Source organism: Rattus norvegicus, chromosome 1 (assembly GCF_021556685.1).
Source record: "Rattus norvegicus strain SHRSP/BbbUtx chromosome 1, alternate assembly SHRSP_T2T, whole genome shotgun sequence".
Lineage (NCBI taxonomy): Eukaryota > Metazoa > Chordata > Mammalia > Rodentia > Muridae > Rattus > Rattus norvegicus.
This window is the reverse complement of record NC_141534.1, coordinates 145,478,998-145,498,888: the sequence shown is the minus strand read 5'-3', so window position 1 is coordinate 145,498,888 and position 19,891 is coordinate 145,478,998. Positions and strand designations below refer to the sequence as shown.

Genomic DNA, 19,891 nt, shown 5'->3' with positions numbered 1-19,891 from the left:
CTCATTGCTGCATTTGACCTCACTGCACTGACCACGTACCATGGGCCTTGAGCCTTGGGCCTCTGCATCTAGGAAGCTCTCACCCAGTGTGTGCCCAGTTTTCATTTATAAGGTGCCTCCAAGTGCCTGGCCATTTAACCCTCAATGACAGCAGGCAATGGGAACACCCTTCGAGCTTGGCTCAGGCTTGTGATGTTCATTCATTCATTCAGGTTGGGTATAGGATGTGACTTCAAGTAAAACTGTAGGCCATAAATTAGGAGCCAACTGCTGCCACCTCTGTCTCCAGGACCTCCTTGGTTACCGAGGACAGCTATCGTGTCTCTATCTACAGGGACTAGGGAGCATTTCCCAGTGAGGATCAACCTATATGATGGCCTCATGAGCAGTTTAAAGAGCCTGCTGTATGTCAGGCATTGTGTTCTTAGCTATACCAAGACTATTTCTCATCCTTAAGGCCACCTTCCAAGCCAGGTATGGTGGAACATGCCCAAAACCCCAGCATTTGGGAGACAGAGGTAAGAAGATCATGAGTTCAAGGTCATCCTTGGCTACACAGTGAGATCTAGGCCAGCCTGGGCTCCATGAGACTCTCAGAAAATAAAACAAAACCCAAAACAGACAAGGCATCTTGCAAAAGGTAAGCATTGCTGTCCTCTATAAACAGCTAATATCTGATCAGAGAGGTGCATTAACTCACTCAGAGCCACACAGTTGGGAGTGATGGGACTTGGCCTGAAGCACAGATCCCACAGTTACAGATGTCCCCTCCCAGATTTCCAGTCTCACTCACTCTTCAGTCAGCAAATTGATTTCAACCAATGAGGAGATAAGGGACTATCATAGTTAAAAGAGAGGGGATGGCAGGTAAGATGGCAGCCTGGAGGCTGCCTCTGTGTGAGCAGTGAAGGAGAGAGTTGGAATAAGGAACCACACGCTGTATTCTAAAGAGAGAAATAGGAGATCTCAGAAAACCACCAAGGAAGCAGAAGGAAACAGGAAAAGATCAGGACAAAAGGATTCACAACCCAGAGAAGTAGGTGAGTATATCCCGAGTCAACTCACATAACAGAGACACCGATGGAATCCCAGTATGTCTCCAGGCTGAGGATGCAGGGTTACTGGAGCCTGCTTCTGCTGTTGCCGCTCCATGTCTGTGGATGGCAGCCGGCAAGCCGGATTCCCAGCTCGCTCTGGGAGCATCAGCTCTTACAGAGGGGTCTTGCTGGGCTCTGAGTCCTCTCTTTTCCTGCACTTAAGTGCAAGTCACAAATCCACCATAGGGCCATATCTATCATCCCAACATGGTGGCTCTCGCCAGCATCTACCAGGCTGACTGTACAAGAGTCAGAAGGTAGATGGCCACCGTCCACACCAACAGATTCCTAGCCAGACTGCATATAGACAGGCCTTGCTGCTTTCCTACTGGGGATGTCAGGGTGTCCCAAAGTGTTTGTAAGGGATGCTTTGTTTGTGGAGGGAGCACAATGGAAGGCTGGAGGAGTGGACCCTAAATACTTGAGAAGGCAACGATGACTTCTCTTGACTCCCTCCATCCCACAGATACATATCCCACTTCTAATATCTCTTCACTTGGCTACACTGCGATAAGGCATAGGATGGGCTTCACCTTTCTGGAGTCCACCCTGAATCCAGATCCATACAATTTGCTGAACCAGCCCCTTCTCCATTTCCCAGAAGACAGTGCCTTATGGTGGGAGATGGGTCCATTCAGAACATAACATGGGCTATACCTCGTCTCCAAACCTGCTACCTTGGTGGTCATGGGCAAGTTTCTTATTACTGGCTGGAATTTCCGTGGGTGGGAGGCAGGGGAATGACTTCCTGTAATAACCTGCTCTAAGATGTCCTTTCATCCTTTTAAACTACCTGAGTCTCTCGGGCCCCTGCGTAATCAGATGCTGCTGGGAAGGGGACGGGGCATTGGGAGAAAGGGGGATGGCACCAAATGGGTCTCTTAAATGAGTGAGAGGTGCTGAGCATAGGACAGATGGCATCCAAGAGAACTTGGCCTAGAGACTTCTTGGATAAGGATGAGCATCCCCAGAGTGAAGTGCAGCATCTTCTCATGCACCACACACTGTCCCCTGCTTCTGCTTGGACCACATGTGGCACCTCTAGCCCATGTGCCTCTGACTCCAGCTACCTGCTAGCCATGCCTTCGGCATACTGAATATAGCTCTCTTTCTTCTTCCTGGTGCGCCCTTCCAGAACTTTCCATGGCTGTCCACTTTTCAGTACTCAGTTTCAGTTCAGGTGTCCCCTTCCTTACGTATTCCTTCTGGACCACATCCACCTGTTATAGCGTGTTCATTCAATACATGTGGAGCACCCCAAAACTGACACATCACATGTAGAGTGCTCCTACTCTACTGCATCACATGCGGGGTATTTCTAATCTGAAAACTCAGAAAAGCTCCCGGACCCAAAACTGAGTACCAACACGAATTCTCCAGGTGCCAAACTTCTCACCATGAAACTGTGCTCCATGCCCAGTGTCAGAAGCACCTTCAGGCTATGTGTAAGTCAGAAATGAAACAAATGAGTTCAGTTTAGATTTAAGACCCACTTTCTATATACCTCATTATGCATATGAAAATACTCCCCCCAAAAATCTGAGATCAGAAACTCTTTGACTCTTAAGCATACTCCATTGGTGCCATCACTTCAAATCATAGACTTTTCTTAGTTTATTTTTTAATTGTCTGTTTCTCTTACTAGGGTTATGTTTTATGAACTTCTGTCTGTTCTGACGACTATGCTATTCCTAGCGTCTAGAACCATGTTCGGCATACGAGGAACATTCAGTATTTGTTGAATGAATGAATGAATGATTGAATGACTCTTTTGGACTCATTCTGGGAATGGAAGTAGTGCTACTTAAGGATGGTGGTTACTCCTGAGTGTCACCTGTATCCCTTACCCTGGGGGAGCTTCAAAGCCTCTAGGGGTGTAAGCAGGACTATGGAGAAGCCTGGAACATACATATATATGGCCTGGGGAAGATCCCTCTTACTCCTCCCCTGCTCAGAGGACTAGGAGTCAGGCAGGATGGGTCAAGGGTCACAAAGCAGCATTGAGAACAGGGCTCCATCCTGAGTAAGGCTGTCTTTCTGAGGAGTGAGAGGCCACGTCCAGGCACTGGGTAGAGGGACTTCACGAGGTCTGGGCACCAGAGAATTGCTTAAGGCCTTTCTGATTCCCTAGTGAATGCCTGGGGGAAAGTGGGCACAGAGTCAACCCATCAGCTTCTCCTCGCTGTCCCCACCCTCCCTGTGCTCACCTTTAGAGTCCTCGGAAATTCCTCTTGAATTAGAGGAGCTCTGGGCACGGCTCTGGCTCCTGGCTGCTTACCCACCCAGGGCCACTCAGCTCTGCCCTGTTCTGTCTGTGGAAAGGACCACAGTACCTGGGGCTGGCCTTTTCCTGTCTCAGCCTTCCACTCCAGCCTGGGGAACTCGGACGTTTTTGCTGCATTAATTTCAGACTTTGTGTAAATACGAGACTCGGGTCTTTGGAAAGGAGCGCCCTTCAGCCTAAGCTTTCCATCGGGAATGCACTCCTTTCCCGGAGCAGGCATCTTGGGCCAAGAACTCAATTCCTGCTACTCAGTGCTCATTGCCAACCTGGCAAGACTAGGAGGTGTTGGGGGAGGGGCTGGGACCCAGAGTGACAACACTCTTGAGGGCCTTCCTCAGTGGCAGCTGGGCCCACACTTCAAAAATAATGTTTAATAAAGATTAATTAAAGCTGAGGGTCTTGATAGAAATTCCTGCTTGAAAGAAGCCACTACCAGATGTGTCGGGTGACAGCCAAGCCCCTGGGAAAAGCAGAGGCCACAGGCCTTGGATGTAGCTAAAGGAAAATTAGGGCCAATCAAACCAGTTCCTTCGCTTTTGAAACAGATGTGCAGAATCATGTTTAGTTTAGAGATCCAGTGGGGGCGGGGGAGGGGTTATGTGGAATCAAACCTCATTCCGTGGACCCTAATTTGCACTTTTGATTTCAGATACTGGCAAAGACTTCAAATAGAGCATCTGCCGAGCTCCTTTTGGGTCACTTCTTCCTTTGAGAGCTGATGGGAGTCATGGACAAACTTCTATAGTGCCTATGCTCATGGGATTTTGAGTAGCCAATCAGGGTAATGCAGGGTGACTCCTTTGAGCAGTAGAGAGTTGGCTCTGTCCAAGACAAAGCTTACTTCTTGCTGCCAGCTCCCAGGTGGTGAGCGCTTACCCGGGGGCCTTGGACCAGGCTGGGAAGTCTATATTAACAGTGGAGATTTGTGCTGGAGATTTTGTGCCGTGAGCTACCAACTTGTCTTCTGGAGGGACTGGAGACAGAGGTGAGTCACTTCTACATGACCAACCCCACAAAAACCCCGGACTCTTCCCTGGTGCACCAGTTACATCATGTCCCATCCAGGACCGCTTGATGGTGGACAGTGGGCAGGGCCCCTACATCCCATGATAGCCCTGCAGAGAGACTGCTTTCTGGCCCTCATGTTTCATTCAGGAAGTGCCAAGCCTTTCTTGGGTTTCTTCGCTCCCTCCGTTTCTCCTTCCTTTACCGGGCATCCACCATGCACAAGCTTCTGGTACAGGGGTAAGGGCTCCACAGACAGGTAAGTCTGTAGGAGGATGTAAGGTTAGACACTACACTGGGCTGGCCCTGAAGAGCCTCCCTGGAGCATTTAATGGAGTTGGTGGTGGGAAGACTCAGTGTTTTAGGGGATGACCCTGTCCCAGGTATGGGCAGGGAGGATACCACAGCCAGATAGGATTCCATCTTTGCCAGTCCATCTTGTGCTGTAAGAAGTTCCCAAAGGACTGCTATCACGATCAGGTTCACCATTGTTCTTAGTTACAGCAGGAGTATATGCTGCCCAGAGGTCTGTTTGCCCCAGTAAAGAGACTTCATGGAGGAGGGACTGGATCTCACTCACCCTTGGCCATTTCTCCTCCAAGTCACAGCCCCAGCGCTGCCCTCAGAGTGTCCTTAGATGGAGGCTGGACCTCCCATGTTCGATTAAAATACTCATACTATAAAATGAGCTATTTCAACCACTTTAAGGACCCACGTTAACAGCCTCAAGTAGCCACCCTGTTGAGTTCCCACTGGTTCCATCCATCGCCTGGACCTTTTTCTTCTCACAGAGCTGAAAGTCTGTATTGATTAAGCAACCAGCCCACATTTCTCCCTCCTCCTGGCTCTTGGCTGGCACCCTTTACAAAGGAGCTTGAATAGAAATTAGTCTCGAGAGAGGCTCACTGTCATAAGTTCTATTTTGGAATCGAGGGGACAGAGAGAGGTGTGGAGAGGTGATTAATCTGACATCTCACAGCCGAGGAGCAGCAGAGTTGGAATATAAGTCAGATGGCTGATTCCATAGAGAGATTAAACTGCTTCCCACATATGCAAGGAGGTTACTGGAGAAAACACTGCTGAAATAGGAGTCATTAAAGGGCCTCTGACCAAGTGTCACCCTTTATTTATTTGCTATCTATCTATCTATTGCTTTGTCTGTCTGTCTGTCTGTCTGTCTATCTACCTATCTATCTATCTATCTATCTATCTATCTATCTATCTATCTATCTATCTATCTATCTATGATTGTTCCTCCAGAGGACATAGGTTTGAATCCCAGCAAAAATACTTTGCCTCCCAACCATCTGTAGTTTTTAGTTTTAGGGGATCTGATGCCCTCTTCTGGCCTCCACAGGCATCAGGCACACACATGGTGGGCAGGCCTACATGCAGGCAAAACACTCAAACACATAGAATTAAAATAATTTAAAAAGGAAAATAATGGATTGAAGAGCCGAGTCTACAGCCCAAGGGCAGAATACTCTAACAGCTGTGTCCATTTGGAGTTGGGGGTGGGGGAACCACTGGGTAAGAGACACACATTGAGCTCCTGCTACAGTGTTTTCAGACTGGTCTGTTTTAAAGTTGGAGGACCAAGGCACCTTCAGATGGAGAATAGAGGCCTGCACCCTTAAAGGGGTGGAGCTTATCCCTGAGTCCTTCAGAGAATCAGGGCTTGAAGAGGAGCAGAGAGCAAAGAGCCCTCGCGAGCTGTCTCCTCCTTGCATCTCCCCTGCCCAGCTATCCCCAGCACAGCCTCAGCCTCGTCCTCTGGCTGGCCTGCTTAGGCGCATGACCATCCTCAGAGAGGCTGTCAGGACTACAGTGTCCAAGAACCAGTCAGCAGGATGTCAGATCCGCTGCTCCTCTCCTTGGTGCTGCTGCTGCCTCTTCTCAAACCCTGTTTCATCCCTGAGGTTGGGCTCAGAGACAACACTGACTTTCCTTTCCTTTCCTTTCCTTTCCTTTCCTTTCCTTTCCTTTCCTTTCCTTTCCTTTCCTTTCCTTTCCTTTCCTTTCCTTCCCTTCCCTTCCCTTCCCTTCCCTTCCCTTCCCTTCCCTTCCCTTCCCTTCCCTTCCCTTTTATTTTGCAACAGGAACTCAGGTAACTCAGGCTGTCCTAGGCTTCAATCTGTAACTGAGAATGGCTTTTGTTTCTGCCTCCCAAGTGCTGGGCACACCAGTGTGAAGCTCCATATCTGGCCCACGTGGTGCTGGGGATTGAACCCCGGGGTTTTTCGAATGCTGGGCAAGCACTTCTCCAACTGAACTATATCCCTACCCTCCCTAGCTCTCCTTTTTAAAAATGACCCCCTCGGAATTGTGTTAAAATACACATATTATAAAATGAGTTATTTTGTGTCCACTTTAAGGACCCACGTTGACAGCCTCAAGTAGCCACCCTGTTGAGTTCCCACTGGTTCCATCCATCTCCTGGACGGTTTTCTCTTCACAGAGCTGAAAGTCTGTATTGATTAAACAACCAGCCCACATTTCTCCCTCCTCCCGGCTCTTGGCTGGCACCCTTTACTTTCTGTCTCTGTGAATTTGGCTCCTACCTCTCCTCCTGCAGAGGGACATGGATAGCTCCCCCAATAGTTTGGAGACCCCCTCCATTCCATCTCAATTGGACAACTATCACGTCTTTCCCGAGTCCCTTATATATCCAAGGGGGATACCTCTCCCCCACAAACAGGACCTTGTCAGGTGTTGTACTGCCAGCAGCAAGGGACATCACACACATTTCACAGAGGGGCTGTTTCTTTGTCAACATCGGTTCTAAAGCACCACAGAAGCCAAAAAGAAGGTTGATCAAAATTTTTTCCCTTAGAAATCTCCCAGGCATATGCCGTGTTGGGCACCACCATACTGTCTGCCAGTGAGTCCATCACAATTCATCTTTCTTCCATTTCGATGTCTGACTGTTGATTCTTTATCAAGGGCCATGTGGTATTTAAGATACCTATCATTCCACACTGGATGCTCACAGGAGAACCAGGGAACCAGAGCCAATTTCAAGCGGCAAGACAGGGTCTCTGGCTTACAGGAACACTGATCCATTGGAAGCGGTTGAGCCCTGCAGAGCTCAACGAGACCAAACTACTTCAGCTGCGCCACAGATTCATTTGAACTAGGTGGGAGCAGTTGTGATCTTTTTTTCTCAGTGGAAAAATTCAGTGGCTGTGCAGTATCAGCAGCAGGACTTGGGCAAAGAACTAGAACTCCCTGCACAGTGCTGACTAGGAGAATTCCCTGCGGATAGTCTCACACCCACACCAGGCTCCTTGAGGACAAGGAAAACTCCCTACTCCTCTCCAGTGTGTCCTCTACTGTGACCAGAAAGAAGTTTGGAATAGGAAAATAATCAAGTATTGAAACTGGCATGTAGACATGTTCATGCTTGTATGTTAACCACAAGAGGCAAGCCACACCATAATATGTAGGCTATAACCCAATTTTATTCTCATGCATATTCATGAGAAGGAAAGAAACAGATGGAAATGTGACATTTGTTATCTTTGGGATAGAAAGTTTAGAACAGATTTTTTTTTTCACTCTAGTGTTTACCTTCCCCAAACTTTCTACATGGTTCTTTACTACTTTTGACAAGGAGAAGAGTTTCTAAATATAAAATAAAGATTTAAATCCTTTGAAAAAATTTGCATCCAATGTCATCACAGGAGGAAATCGATTCTAGCCCTGGGGGCAATTAGGAGAACTGGAGTTTGTATATCAAAACCAATGGACTTTTCAGTGACCAAGTGGCAGCCAGCTGGGGACAGTGGGGGGCGGAGGGAAGGAGTGTCTTAATGGGTAAAAATAAGTGTGCTCTCTGTGGCTTAAAACTCATGGGAATCTGCCCTTGGAGGTATGGGAATGATAATCTGAGTTCAAGCCCCAAACCCACCTAAAAAAGCCAGGTGTGGTGGTGCATGCTTCCAATCCCAGTGCTGGTGTGTGTGTGGGGGGGGGTACAGGTCCACCCCTGGGGCTCACTGGCTAGTCAGTATACCTGAACCTGTGAGTTCCAGGCCAATGAGAGACTCTGCTAAAATAACAAGTTGTCTGGCAACTGAAGAATGACACCTATTGTTGACCTCTGGAATCCAGATATGAAGTTTTCGGCCACATAAAAGGGCTCCTCAAACACCCCAACTGATGTGACCCAGGACGGGGGTAAGCTCCTGCTTCTTTCTGTTGCATGAGAACCAGCTTGAGACTGAGAAATTCATCTTCTCCCTTAAATGGAATGCTGAGTAGCCATAAGCTTTAGGACTCGGTCAAGAGTTCACATCCGATCCGTTTGCCTACCATCTCTGCCTCAGACTCATCATCTGTAAAATGGGACAGTTAGACTTACAATTCTAGTTCCTCTGTTTCATGGGTGGTAATATGCACATGGGGACATCAGTTCAGGACATACGAAGGTATTTCTGTCCTTGCTCAATCTTCTTTTAGCATTAAAGTATGAAATCCACCCCTCTACAAAGAGTTTCCCATCAAGAGTATTACATACTGACTGATGCCTTCCCTTCAAACAGACGTATTGAAATCCTCTTCCTTGGTAGTTAGGAAACAGGGTCTTTGAAGATACAATTAAGTTCAGACGAGGCTACTGAGATACAATGCAATATGGCTGATGTTCTTATAAGTGGGGGAGATCCAGTCACTGAGTGATACCAGGAAAGACACTCCTGGAGCCAGAGCCTCGAGCAGGGATACAAGGCCTGCCATGGGACCCTGAGCTCAGAAGAGCACTGGAGGGTTTTCTGTCAGAAGGAGTATGTCCATTCTTGACTTTGACCTAGGCCATCTAGGTCTCATAACTATGAGATAACATTTTTGTCATTTAAATTGTCAAACTTTGTGGCATGTTGTTATGCAACTCAAGGGAACGAACAGGAGAGACAACTTTTGATCACACTCCTGGGACCAATTTAAACCTTGCTTCATGAGGCGATAGCCCCCTCTCATTCGGCAGTTGAGTTTAGGATCACTTAGATTGGGAGGTTATGTATGTATGTATGTATGTATGTATGTATGTATGTATGTATATATATATATATATATATATATATACATACACATTATCTACTCTATCATCTTTCTTTTCTTAGTAAAGACAAAACTTTCTGGTCTTGGGAGTTTTCTTGGTGCTCTTTCTGAAACTTTATGTCAGTTCTGCTGCTAGAACCCAATCTTTGAGACTTTTTCTTAGATGGGCTCCCTAACCCTCAGGCTTTTATGGAGCCTTCCCAATTCTTTGTCACTCTCTGTAGAAACAGAGAGAAAGATACCCTGGGTCCTATAGGAAAAACTCTAGAATCGAAGCCCTGGATTCCTTCTGGTTTCCGTCTTATCTGGGTTCAGAGTCTCCCCTGTCCCTGGGGTTTGCATAGGGCATGGTGTTGGTTAGAGGCAAAGCTATGCTCAGCTGCCTCAACTTAAGAAAAGTCACTAACTGTTCTCCTGGGAGATTCAGAATCCTCTTATACCCAGTCCCTGGAGAAGAGAATGGAGAAAAACAAGGAATGATCTGGGGGCTGGAGGGAACTCCAGAATGACACCAATCCCTGTCACTCCCTTTTCCCTTCCCGATGGCACAGCCATGCTGACCACGGCAGCGACAACACCTACACTGAAGTACTCCATAGCCCATTGTTTGCAGCATCTGCAACACACTCCTAAGAGAATGGCTGAAGGGGTGAAGGATTGTCAGGGCTGAGGGGGAAGGCTATAAAAGTTGCTCACTGGACCATTCCAGCTGCTACTGCAGCAGAACCCTCTGGAGCTACAAAATGTAGGGAGCCTGGGTACAAGACCTGCTGTAGTTACTAGCCTGTGACAGAGCGAGACTGTCTTTCCACCTCCATTGTTCCCAGCTAGCTCTGGGTTGGTATAATGCAAATAGCCCTTCTGCTCTCATTCTAAAATGGCTAAACAGCAGACCTAAGAGCCTGAGTGGGCAGGAGAGCAGTTTCAGCTTGGGCCATTGAAGACAGCCATGCTCTGAGATGCCAGGCACGCGGCTGGGCTCTTCAGGGTTAACAGCAGCTGGTGCTTGGAGAGCATCTACTCTGTGGAGCACAATGGCTTAGCTGTATCATCTCACTTTACTCTACTACCCAACCTCAGGGGGCAAAGGATTATACTCGATTCATAGAAAATGTGGTGGTTTGAATAAAAGTGGTCCTCATGGGCCCATGGAGGGTGGCACTATTAGGTAGTGTGGCTTGTTGAAGTGGGTGTGGCTCTGTTGGAGGAGGTGTGTAACTGGGGACAGGCTTTGAGGTCTCAGGAGCTCAAGGCTGGCCCAATGTCTATGTTACTTACTGCTGCCCGCAGATCCAGTAGAGAACTCTCAACTATCTCTCCAGCACCATGTCTGCCTGCATGCTGCCCTGCTTCCTGCCAGCCCCCATTGAATGTTTTTCTTTCTAGGAGTTGCTACAGTTATCGTATCTCTTCACAGCAACAAAGCCCTAAGGGAAACAGACAAGGAGCTTCGGGTATGGTGGAATGAGTCCGTTGACAGAGGCTATGTTGGGCTTGGGACCTCTCTAACAATTCGTGTTTGGGTGACAGTGACCTCGAGGCATCTTTTGTAAACTCATCAAGAAGGGAGCTGCCAATAAAACTAGAGTCTATCTAAACTGAAAGATGACAAGATGGTGCTGTGGCTCCAGGAGACCCCGGGGTGGAGCTTGGAGATGGATATGGATGAAGCTGGAGGGGGACATGGGGCATGCCTCAGTAAAGACATGAAAAGCAAGGCTCTTTGGCATCTATGGAACCATCAATGCTGAACTTGGAGGGGCTGGGCAGCCATGTCCTATCTCCTTCCTAGCCTCAGAACCCAGCCTGCTTCCTATCTGCCATGTCTACATGGCACAGGAACCCTGAAGTCACAAGACTGAAAAAAACTACCAAAGGAAAGATGATCCATGGACTTGTGGGCTGTCTGAGCCCCAAAGGCAGTGACAATCTAGAAATGATCCCTTAGAACAGCTGGACCCCATGTTGCTGAGTCTGTAGGAGCTGCTAAGGAGATCTGGGAAGAAGACTGCTGGAGTAAGGAGGTGGCCATTCCTCCTTTCTTTGGATCATTGTTACCCTCCACTGATGGCAGAGTGAGCCCGGTTGACTGTGTAGAGTCCTGTGGCTAGTCTGGGGAAACAATCTTTTCTGGGTCCTAGTTTTCTTATCTATTACAAGATTAGAACACATCTTATTGGTGGGTTTCAAAAGACAGGAAACTGAATCCCTCTCCATGCACCTCTGTGATTCATGTGGGGGAGTCATAGGCCTCTCCCGACAGCAGGCTCCCTGGAGCACAGTTTAAAGGGCACCGGGTTGAGGGTATTTGTCCTTCATATGACAGGGGTAGGGAAGGGGACAGAGTCATCAGAGAAACTTGCGGACAGTGATCAGCTACAAAAGTCACAACAGAAAAGTAGCCAGGTATGAGAGCAGGAATATTTGTGTTCTTTCCATGGGATGGACAAAATCAAAGCAACATGTGAACATGAATAACCAAGTGGGCAGAGTCTGTAGGCTGCATAACAGGAAGGGCAAAGCCCTGAGAACAGAGGTTCTGAGGCCATGGGGAAATAGACCTAGTAGACCTGTCTTTACACCAGCTCCCTAGGGCCCTTGAGCTGCAGACAAGGATTTGGTCTGACTCCATTCATGGTAGTTTGAATATGCTTGGGCCATAGGGAGTGGCACTATTAGGAGGTGTGACCTTGTTGCAGTAGGTGTGGCCTTGGAGGAAGTGAGTCACTGTGGGGCTGGGCTTGAGGTCTCCTAGTGATCAAGCTCTGCTCAGTGAGGAAGAATGCCTACTCCTGGCTACCCGAGGATCAAGATGTAGATCTCTCAACTCCTCCAGCACTATGTCTGCCTGCACACTGCCATGGTTCCTGCCATGATGATAATGGACTGAACCTGTGAAAACTGTAAGCCAACCTCAATTAAATGTTTTCCTTCATAAGAGTTGCTTTGGTCATGGTGTCTCTTCACAGCAATAAAACTTTAACTAAGTCAGAAAGTATGACAGGACCACTCTTGGGTCTTTTGGGAGCTTCTGCAATGCGGTGCTGAGAAGGGGTCGTGACATTTGATTGCTGCATACATCTAAGGGTAGACTGTTCCACAGAGGGCTTTTAGTGATTGGTTATTCTTTTCAGCCACCACACATTGCTAGAACCTTATGTAGATGTCAGAGGAGCATTTTCCTAGTTTGGTTCTGGTAGTAGCCAGGTCCTAGAGGACTCCCTCTGCTAAGATATTAAAACTTGTCCAGAAGCCAATGTGGGTTGGTTTGGAGGAACCAATGAGCATCCCAGGGTGAGGCTACTGGGGAGGATAGAGATACCTTGAGATGTGGTGGCAGCTCCTGGCTGGACCCTGTGGGCCCTGGGTGAAGGTGACGTTATGCATGGGGTGGTAGAGGCAAGTGCTGACAGGACAGCTCCTTACTGGACTCCGGAGGCACACCCTGGGTGCCATCTACAGACACGTGGCCTCTGGTGCCACCTGAGAGGGAGCTGGAGCACACAGGGTTCTGCCTCAGTTAGGAGGCTTGGAAGGAGTTCAGTTCTGCAGCAGGACTGGCCTGCTCCCACGCCACCTTCCACCCACGAACAACGAACAGCCTCCCTTTGGTGCAGTGAGCAACAGTGGCAAGAGAGCCAAGGGGAGAGTGTAGTCACACAGACCCTTAAATGGAAGGTGGCTGATGGGAAGATGGGACTGAACCCAGTCTGCAGGAGGGTGGAAAGGGCTTCTAGCTGGTGATGGGAGAAGGCTGAGAATTTTTATTTGTTTCCAATTTTGAGAAAGGGTCTTATGTAGCCTCATTATGTGACCAAGGACCTCATTATGTGACCAAGGGTCACCCTGAAGTTCCGGGCTTCTGCCTCTGATTGGGTGGGATTATAAGTATGCACTTGCTATTAAACCCAGGGCTCTGTGCATGCTAGACAAGCACTGTGCCAATGGAGCTATGCTCTCAGCTGCAGGAGATGGGATTTTTAGGCAACCTGCTGGGCCTGCCTCTTCTCTGGTCTGTCCCCGGGCTCTAGGGCAGCAGTCTTTCCTTCCGCAGACCTGCCTGATCAGCATCTCTCTAGACCGGGTCTCTCAGTCTTCTGTAGGAAGAAAGCGCTCCTAGCTGGATGCATTCTGCTTGTGAGACTTCAAGGAGAATCCAGTCCCTTGGAAAGGACTGCTTAACTCCTCGGTGTCCCTAAGAGATGACACCCCATTTTAACACTCTGTATATTGTCCTTGAGGGTATGTTTTTTTAGAAGCTGTTATTTGGTGGGAGGGCAGGGAACTTCGTTTTTCCACCAGGGACATAAGTACTCACTTTATCCAAGGTCAAGAACAGCTGTGTTCTGGAAACAAGGCCTTGTTTCAGGCATGGGGGTTGGGGGCGTGTGGAGCCTTCTTGACCCCCCTTCCCCTGCAGAGCAGAGCTGCAGCATGAGCCACTAACCTCTCAAGGAGACTCAGGCTAGGAGAATCCCCAGAAAATCAGATTCCTGTCTCCGTCCCTCATCCCACAGAGGAGGCTGACTTGCCATCTACAATGTTCACTAGCTTCTTAGATGGCTCTAATTTCCAGTCTGAAGGCTACCCTCCTCTCTACAACAGTCCCTTTCCAGTGTCTGGTCAAGTTGGACAACATCCTGCAAGTTTCAAAGTCATTCCAAAGCCTAGCTGGTCCCCTTGGCCATCTATAAATAGAGGCAGAGGTAGGAAGATGGGAAGTGAGGCAACCCTAGCTTGGGAGATCAGGGTGGAGGTGGGGTGACATGATGAAGAGTGACAGGCCGACAGTTCAGGCTCTGGGAAAACCATCTTCCATATGACTAGGGTGGTGGCTGGGACATGCTCTCTAGGACAGGTAAGAACCTGGGATGCTGTTTGGACACTTCTCTCACAAAAGGCTTTACTCCTAAGTGTGGCCCTGGAGCCAAGTAGGATATGGAGGACAGAGCCAGAAGGTGACCCAAGGGTGGATGATGGGTGGTAGGTGGCCCGGGACTGTCTGTTAGGTTCTTTTCCATACACCTTGATTATCTGAGATAGGGAATCACGTAGCCCAAGCTGTTCTCAGATTCGCTGTGTAGCTGAGGAAGATCTTTAACACCAGATCCTCCTCCCGCTGAGTGTTTGGATTACGGGTGTACACTGCCGTACTCAGTGGAACCCAGGACGTCACGATGCCAGACACATGCTCTAGTAATTGAGCTATTATCATTTTTAAAAAGACAAGATCTTGCTATCTAGTCCAGGCTGACTTCAAACTCAAGATCCTCTTGGGTTTAGACTTTTGAGAGCTGGGACTATAGACCTGTGACACCACACCCAGCTGTGGCTGAGTTCTGATAGGATGACACGGTGCTTCAATGATAACCCCCCCCCCCATGACACTGCCTTTCAGGTGGCTTAGGGAGTGGCAAGAGAGGACTCAGACAGCTGTTTAAGCTGAGGTGATGCTGAGAGAAACTCTCCTTCCTTCAAGTGCCCTTCCACCTACACTCTCTGACAGCTTGCTTAAGGAGAGATGGCCAATACTAAAACCTTTCTGCTTTAATGTCTTATGACCCTATAAAATGCAAGTCCAGGGACACTGGCTGAGCTGTGAAAAATCCATCCCTTTGGCTAGTAGCTTTCAGTTAAGTTTTATTCCTCAAAGTAGAGGCTTGGATAGGCTTGCAAGGAGTTCCTGGTTCCTGTTCAGTTTTCATCTCCAGAGCTGGGCTGGCCTCAGTTCTGGTGCCTCCCTCCCTGACCAGCTCACTCCCCACAGGGATCCAACTTCTGTATCTTCTCTGAGCTCTAGAGGGCGCTGCCTTCCGGAGAAGTAGAGAGACAGAACTTAAGGGATATCAAAAGCTGCCTTTTTGTGGGAGGGCGGGAGGTGGGGTAAGAGGGTGGGGGAGCAAGAGAGGAAGAACCCATGCAAGTGAAGGTTGTCCATCTGGGTGTTATGGGTCTTCTCTTTATCAAGAAGGAATTTTAAAGTGTAGTAGTCTGTTTGCTCATGTGCTCATTCATTCATTCACTCAATTCATTCAGTCACCTAGACTATCATGTATACCTTGAATTGAGTTAGACACAGACATATAAAAATCCCTGCCTTGGCTTCCCAGCAACTCTATACGGGGGTTTCATAGACAGTGGCTTCTTTTGGGGGTCTCCATTTTACAGATAAGTAAGACAAGGCTCAAAGAGGTGAAGCTACTTCTGTCACACAGAGTTAGTGTCTGGTGACTCCAAGTCTGGGCATGCTTCTACTGCTGACCCTAAACACCTCTGGCTTTTTCCTCAAGCCATAGTTCACTGAGCTGTGTGTGAGGGAGGTGCTGATCCCACACACACCCTCCCCTTCCCCAGCAGAAAACATTGCTATGGCAACCAGTCCCAAACAGAAACCTCCTTTGGCTTGGAGATCACAGGTTCTCACCTTCTCACCTGCTGATGTCGTACCTTTCCCTAGCAGGACCTTGAAAAGCCTCGAAGTTAATAACACCTAAGGTTTTACTGAAGGTCTACCTTGTGTCAGCATTTTTATTTGCTTTATCTTGGACCCACAGGTCCATTTCAAAGATGCAGAAACAGGACCACACGGGTAAACACATTTCTGCAGGTACACAGACAAGATTTCAACTCTCACATGGGCCATGCTCTTTCCATTGGGCCACTGAGACCCCACCTTCTCCTCACTCCCTATTTGTGGCCTGCTATTGGCCGCTACCCAGACCCCATCTCTTGCTGGGACTAAATAAATGTCCAGAGACATTTTCCTCTTTCAGGTTTGGTACTAATGACGTTTTGGATTCTCTCTCTCTCTCTCTCTCTCTCTCTCTCTCTGTGTGTGTGTGTGTGTGTGTGTGTGTGTGTGTGTGTGTGTGTGTTGGGGGGCATTCTGTACATTCAAAACTGTTTGGCAATTTTGCTGGCCTTTCTTCACAGCATGTGGGTAGCCTTTCAAATAGTGACAACAGAAAAATGTCTTTAGGCATGCTCAGGCAGGGCGAGCATAGCTTCCAGTTGAGAATCATTTCTTTTATAGAAATGAGGAGCCAGGGTCAAGTTGATAACAGCTCCAGCTCCCATTAGACGTGAGGAAGAGCCCAATATGTAGCAAGTACTGGTGAATGAATGAATGGTGGCGGTGGCTGTGGAATGTTCTAGATAAAATTCTGATGCTCTGGGTTCCTATACAGATCCTCACAAGTGTGGGCTGGAGTGATCCAGGTTCAGTCCTTTCCCCCCATAAGTCTTCTTGGCAATCTCTTAAAAGAGGCTTATTACAGGCCTTGAAGACCCTGGGCATTCATGGTTTGTGGATAGCCAGAGAGACCAGAAGGCTAAAGAGGAGTTTTCCCCAGGCACTGCAGAACTTGCCTAGCTCTGTCTCTTCCCTCTTCTTGCTTCTCAAGTCAAATCAATTACAGAAGCATCAGCCCCCTCTCCCTATAGAGGACCCCCCCCAAGAGACATGACTCCTTTTCTGGGTGGATGTCTTAAAAGGAAACACAGGGAGCCTCAAAGGTAGTAAGTAAATACCCAATTCGAGATGTCCAGCCTCACATCCCCCAATCCACCTATTCAGGAGTTTAACAAAAAGCTTCTTTAGGGTACACTGTAAGGCCATTGAGGGAGCAGAGCTGCCTTCACACACTCCAGCCAGCCCACAGGGCCAGCCCTCCAACACACACACACACACACACACACACACACACACACACACACACACACACAGCTGCATACAAGGAGGCTCTGAGTTTTTCAAAGTAAACTCAACCATTTCCGTTCTTGCCCTGGATTCAACTTTTTGAAAAAAAGGAACCGTTTTACCGGTTTCCCTACAAATTTCCTCTCTGGTCCGGTCCTCTTCTTGCCTGCACTCTCTCTCCAGCTTCCCCCACCTTTCTCCAGACTGTTCTAACAGGCTCTCCAGGAAGGAGAGCGCCATCCTTAAAGGAACCTCTACATCAACCATCCTTTTTTATTCCTGGGACACAGGACCCTAGTTCTGTGACTCCCTGACAGCAGGAAAGAAACAGCCCTGTATCTAAGATGTGCATCTACAGGGCATCCCACTTCTCGAGACAGCACTTATCTGTATTCACATATACAAGGCTGTCTTCCAGTCTTGGTTTGAGAGGAACCAAGGGAGTAAAGGGAATAGAGTCTTCTCTTCATTGAACTTGTTCTTGCCTCTCCTCCCACCCCCCCAGGTTCTGCCTCCAGCTGCCCCCAGTCTGGCCAGGTGTTGGTGCAGTTGCAGCAAGGACACTCCAGTGCCTGCCACCTGGGTCTTTTTGCTCTCCCCTTTTCTTTCTGTTTTTGAGTTACATTTGTAGCCCTTAACTTTTGAGAAAGGCTCTCATAATATAGCTCAGGCTTGCCTTGAACATACTATGTATCCCAGGCAGGCTTTAGATTTCCAAATGATGTGTGTGTGCCATCACAGTGGCCTGCAACTTATAGCTTCCAAGTTTTTATGGACTGTAACTTGCAATTAGAAACAAATATAAAATGTATGTCTATTTGCATATATGCATAATTATGAATAAACACCCCCACACACACAGAGCATTGCAAAGTGCCCAATAGAAACAAAAGTCTCCAAAAACAATACTTGTCCTTACTCCATGGGAGGCTCTGTGATATTATCTACTATTCCATTCAAGGCTTCCCTGACCTGCTGTCACAGTCTGAGGATGGATAAATCTTGCAGTCTGTCATGGATTCACAGTGACACTCCAAGCCAAAGTCTGTGGGCTTCTCTAGGCTCAGCCAAGGCGCCCCTGATGCCCAACCAGCAGGGCCTGGGAAGGATCCAGTTCTAAAAGGTATCATTAAAAAATCCACACCAAAACCCGAGACACACAGTCTCTAAGAATGGTCAAAGCTGGCACTATCAAGAATTTATGATTTGAGTCCCAGTAAAGGAGAAGAACTAAGTAAGGTCTGTAGAGGATTTGAAAAGGCACCCACAGTGTGTCCTTTATTCTTTGACGAAATCTTCTCCTGCAGGTCTCCCCTTCTGATCCTTTTTAGAGACATGAAAGTGAGCCCCAGGGCAGCTCAGGACCTCAACAACTCATGTGACATTAAGTGTCTGAGTTCAGATGCTACTCTGCTGCCCCACCAACTCGGGATGTGAGGAGTTACCTCTTGGAACCCCTTTAGCTGCTTGGGACCTGGGTCACCTTTATGTGCTAGGGTAGAGTAGTGCTGGGATGCAAGGGGTGGCATTCAGGGTATCCTGAGCATCCAGGGGTAATGGTAGCTTTCAGACATGAGGCTCAGTGTGAACATGATTAAGTATGCTCTTCATGGAACAATTTAAGAAAAAGCACAATTACTTAATCCTAAAACGAAGACTTAAAACTATTCCCCAAGTACTTGTGGTGGTGGTGGGTGGGTACTGGCCCTTTGCTGGGGTCTTCTCAGTCATTTACCGGGTGCCTCTTGAGCCACCACAGAGCCCAGAGTCTGGCCTCCTCTTAGTGGTACTCTGGAGAAAGTACACAACAAATGAAGAAACCAGTCCTGGCTCTAGAAATACCACATAATTATATTTAAATTCAACAGGACTTCAGGAATCCCAGCATTTCCAAGAGAGATTTTTTTTCATCCCCTTCGGTAACTCCTTCATCTAAAATGTTTTAAATGGGGCTGGAGGGAGGAGTCGCTCATTTTGTAATGTTTTCTTTAGGTGAGTAGAATCTCCTTGGGCTTGGTGACTGGCTGGCCAACTATCTTCAGAGTCCCCCAACTAGCCTGGTCAGGATAAACAGTCAACTAGATGACTCCTTGTCATGGTAACCAGAAGTAAGGAAGAGAGAGGACTAGAGTGGAGAATTCTCTTCCCTTAAATGGGCAGAGGCACTGACTTCAGCGTCAAAGATCTAGACCCTAATCCTGTCTCTGTCCCCAAATCAATGACCTATAAAACCCCATTGCATGTTTTAGGTTCCCTTCCCTAAAGGGAATGCCTTAGGTGCTTTTCAGGGTCTAGGTTGCAGATACCAGCCCACTGCAACACCCAGAGGCAGAAGCACCAAGGTAAGCTACCTCACATAAGATCTTCCGGATGCATTGCCTCATGCTACCACTCTCCACCCCACAGAGCTGGAATTAACATGCCCACCAGACCTCTGAGACCTGACATGCTCCGTTCTGCATGTTGACCATATTTTTTCTCATACTACCCTCTCCTCATCTTTCCCCAACCCATAACTAGTGAATGCCCTCTCCAGAGTCCAGCTCCGGATTGCGGGCAGCAGCATGTTCGAAAAGTTTGGGCGGGATCCTTCTTCCTGAAGCAGACAACCCTCCACACCCACAGCTTACTGACACGCTGTCATCCTCCCACCCAGCCCTGGTATTGGAAGGGTTGCAGAGAAGCCCAGAAGTGGAAAAACTTAGGGACAGTCATGCACCCGCCACCTCGCCTCTTTGCACCTTGACA

General features: G+C 48.2%; 1 protein-coding gene across 2 annotated transcripts in view; it reads right to left on the bottom strand.

Moving 5' to 3' along the window:
- The window catches only part of Acan (aggrecan), a 62,952-nt gene that overhangs the window by 42,077 nt on the left and 984 nt on the right, over window positions 1-19,891 (bottom strand).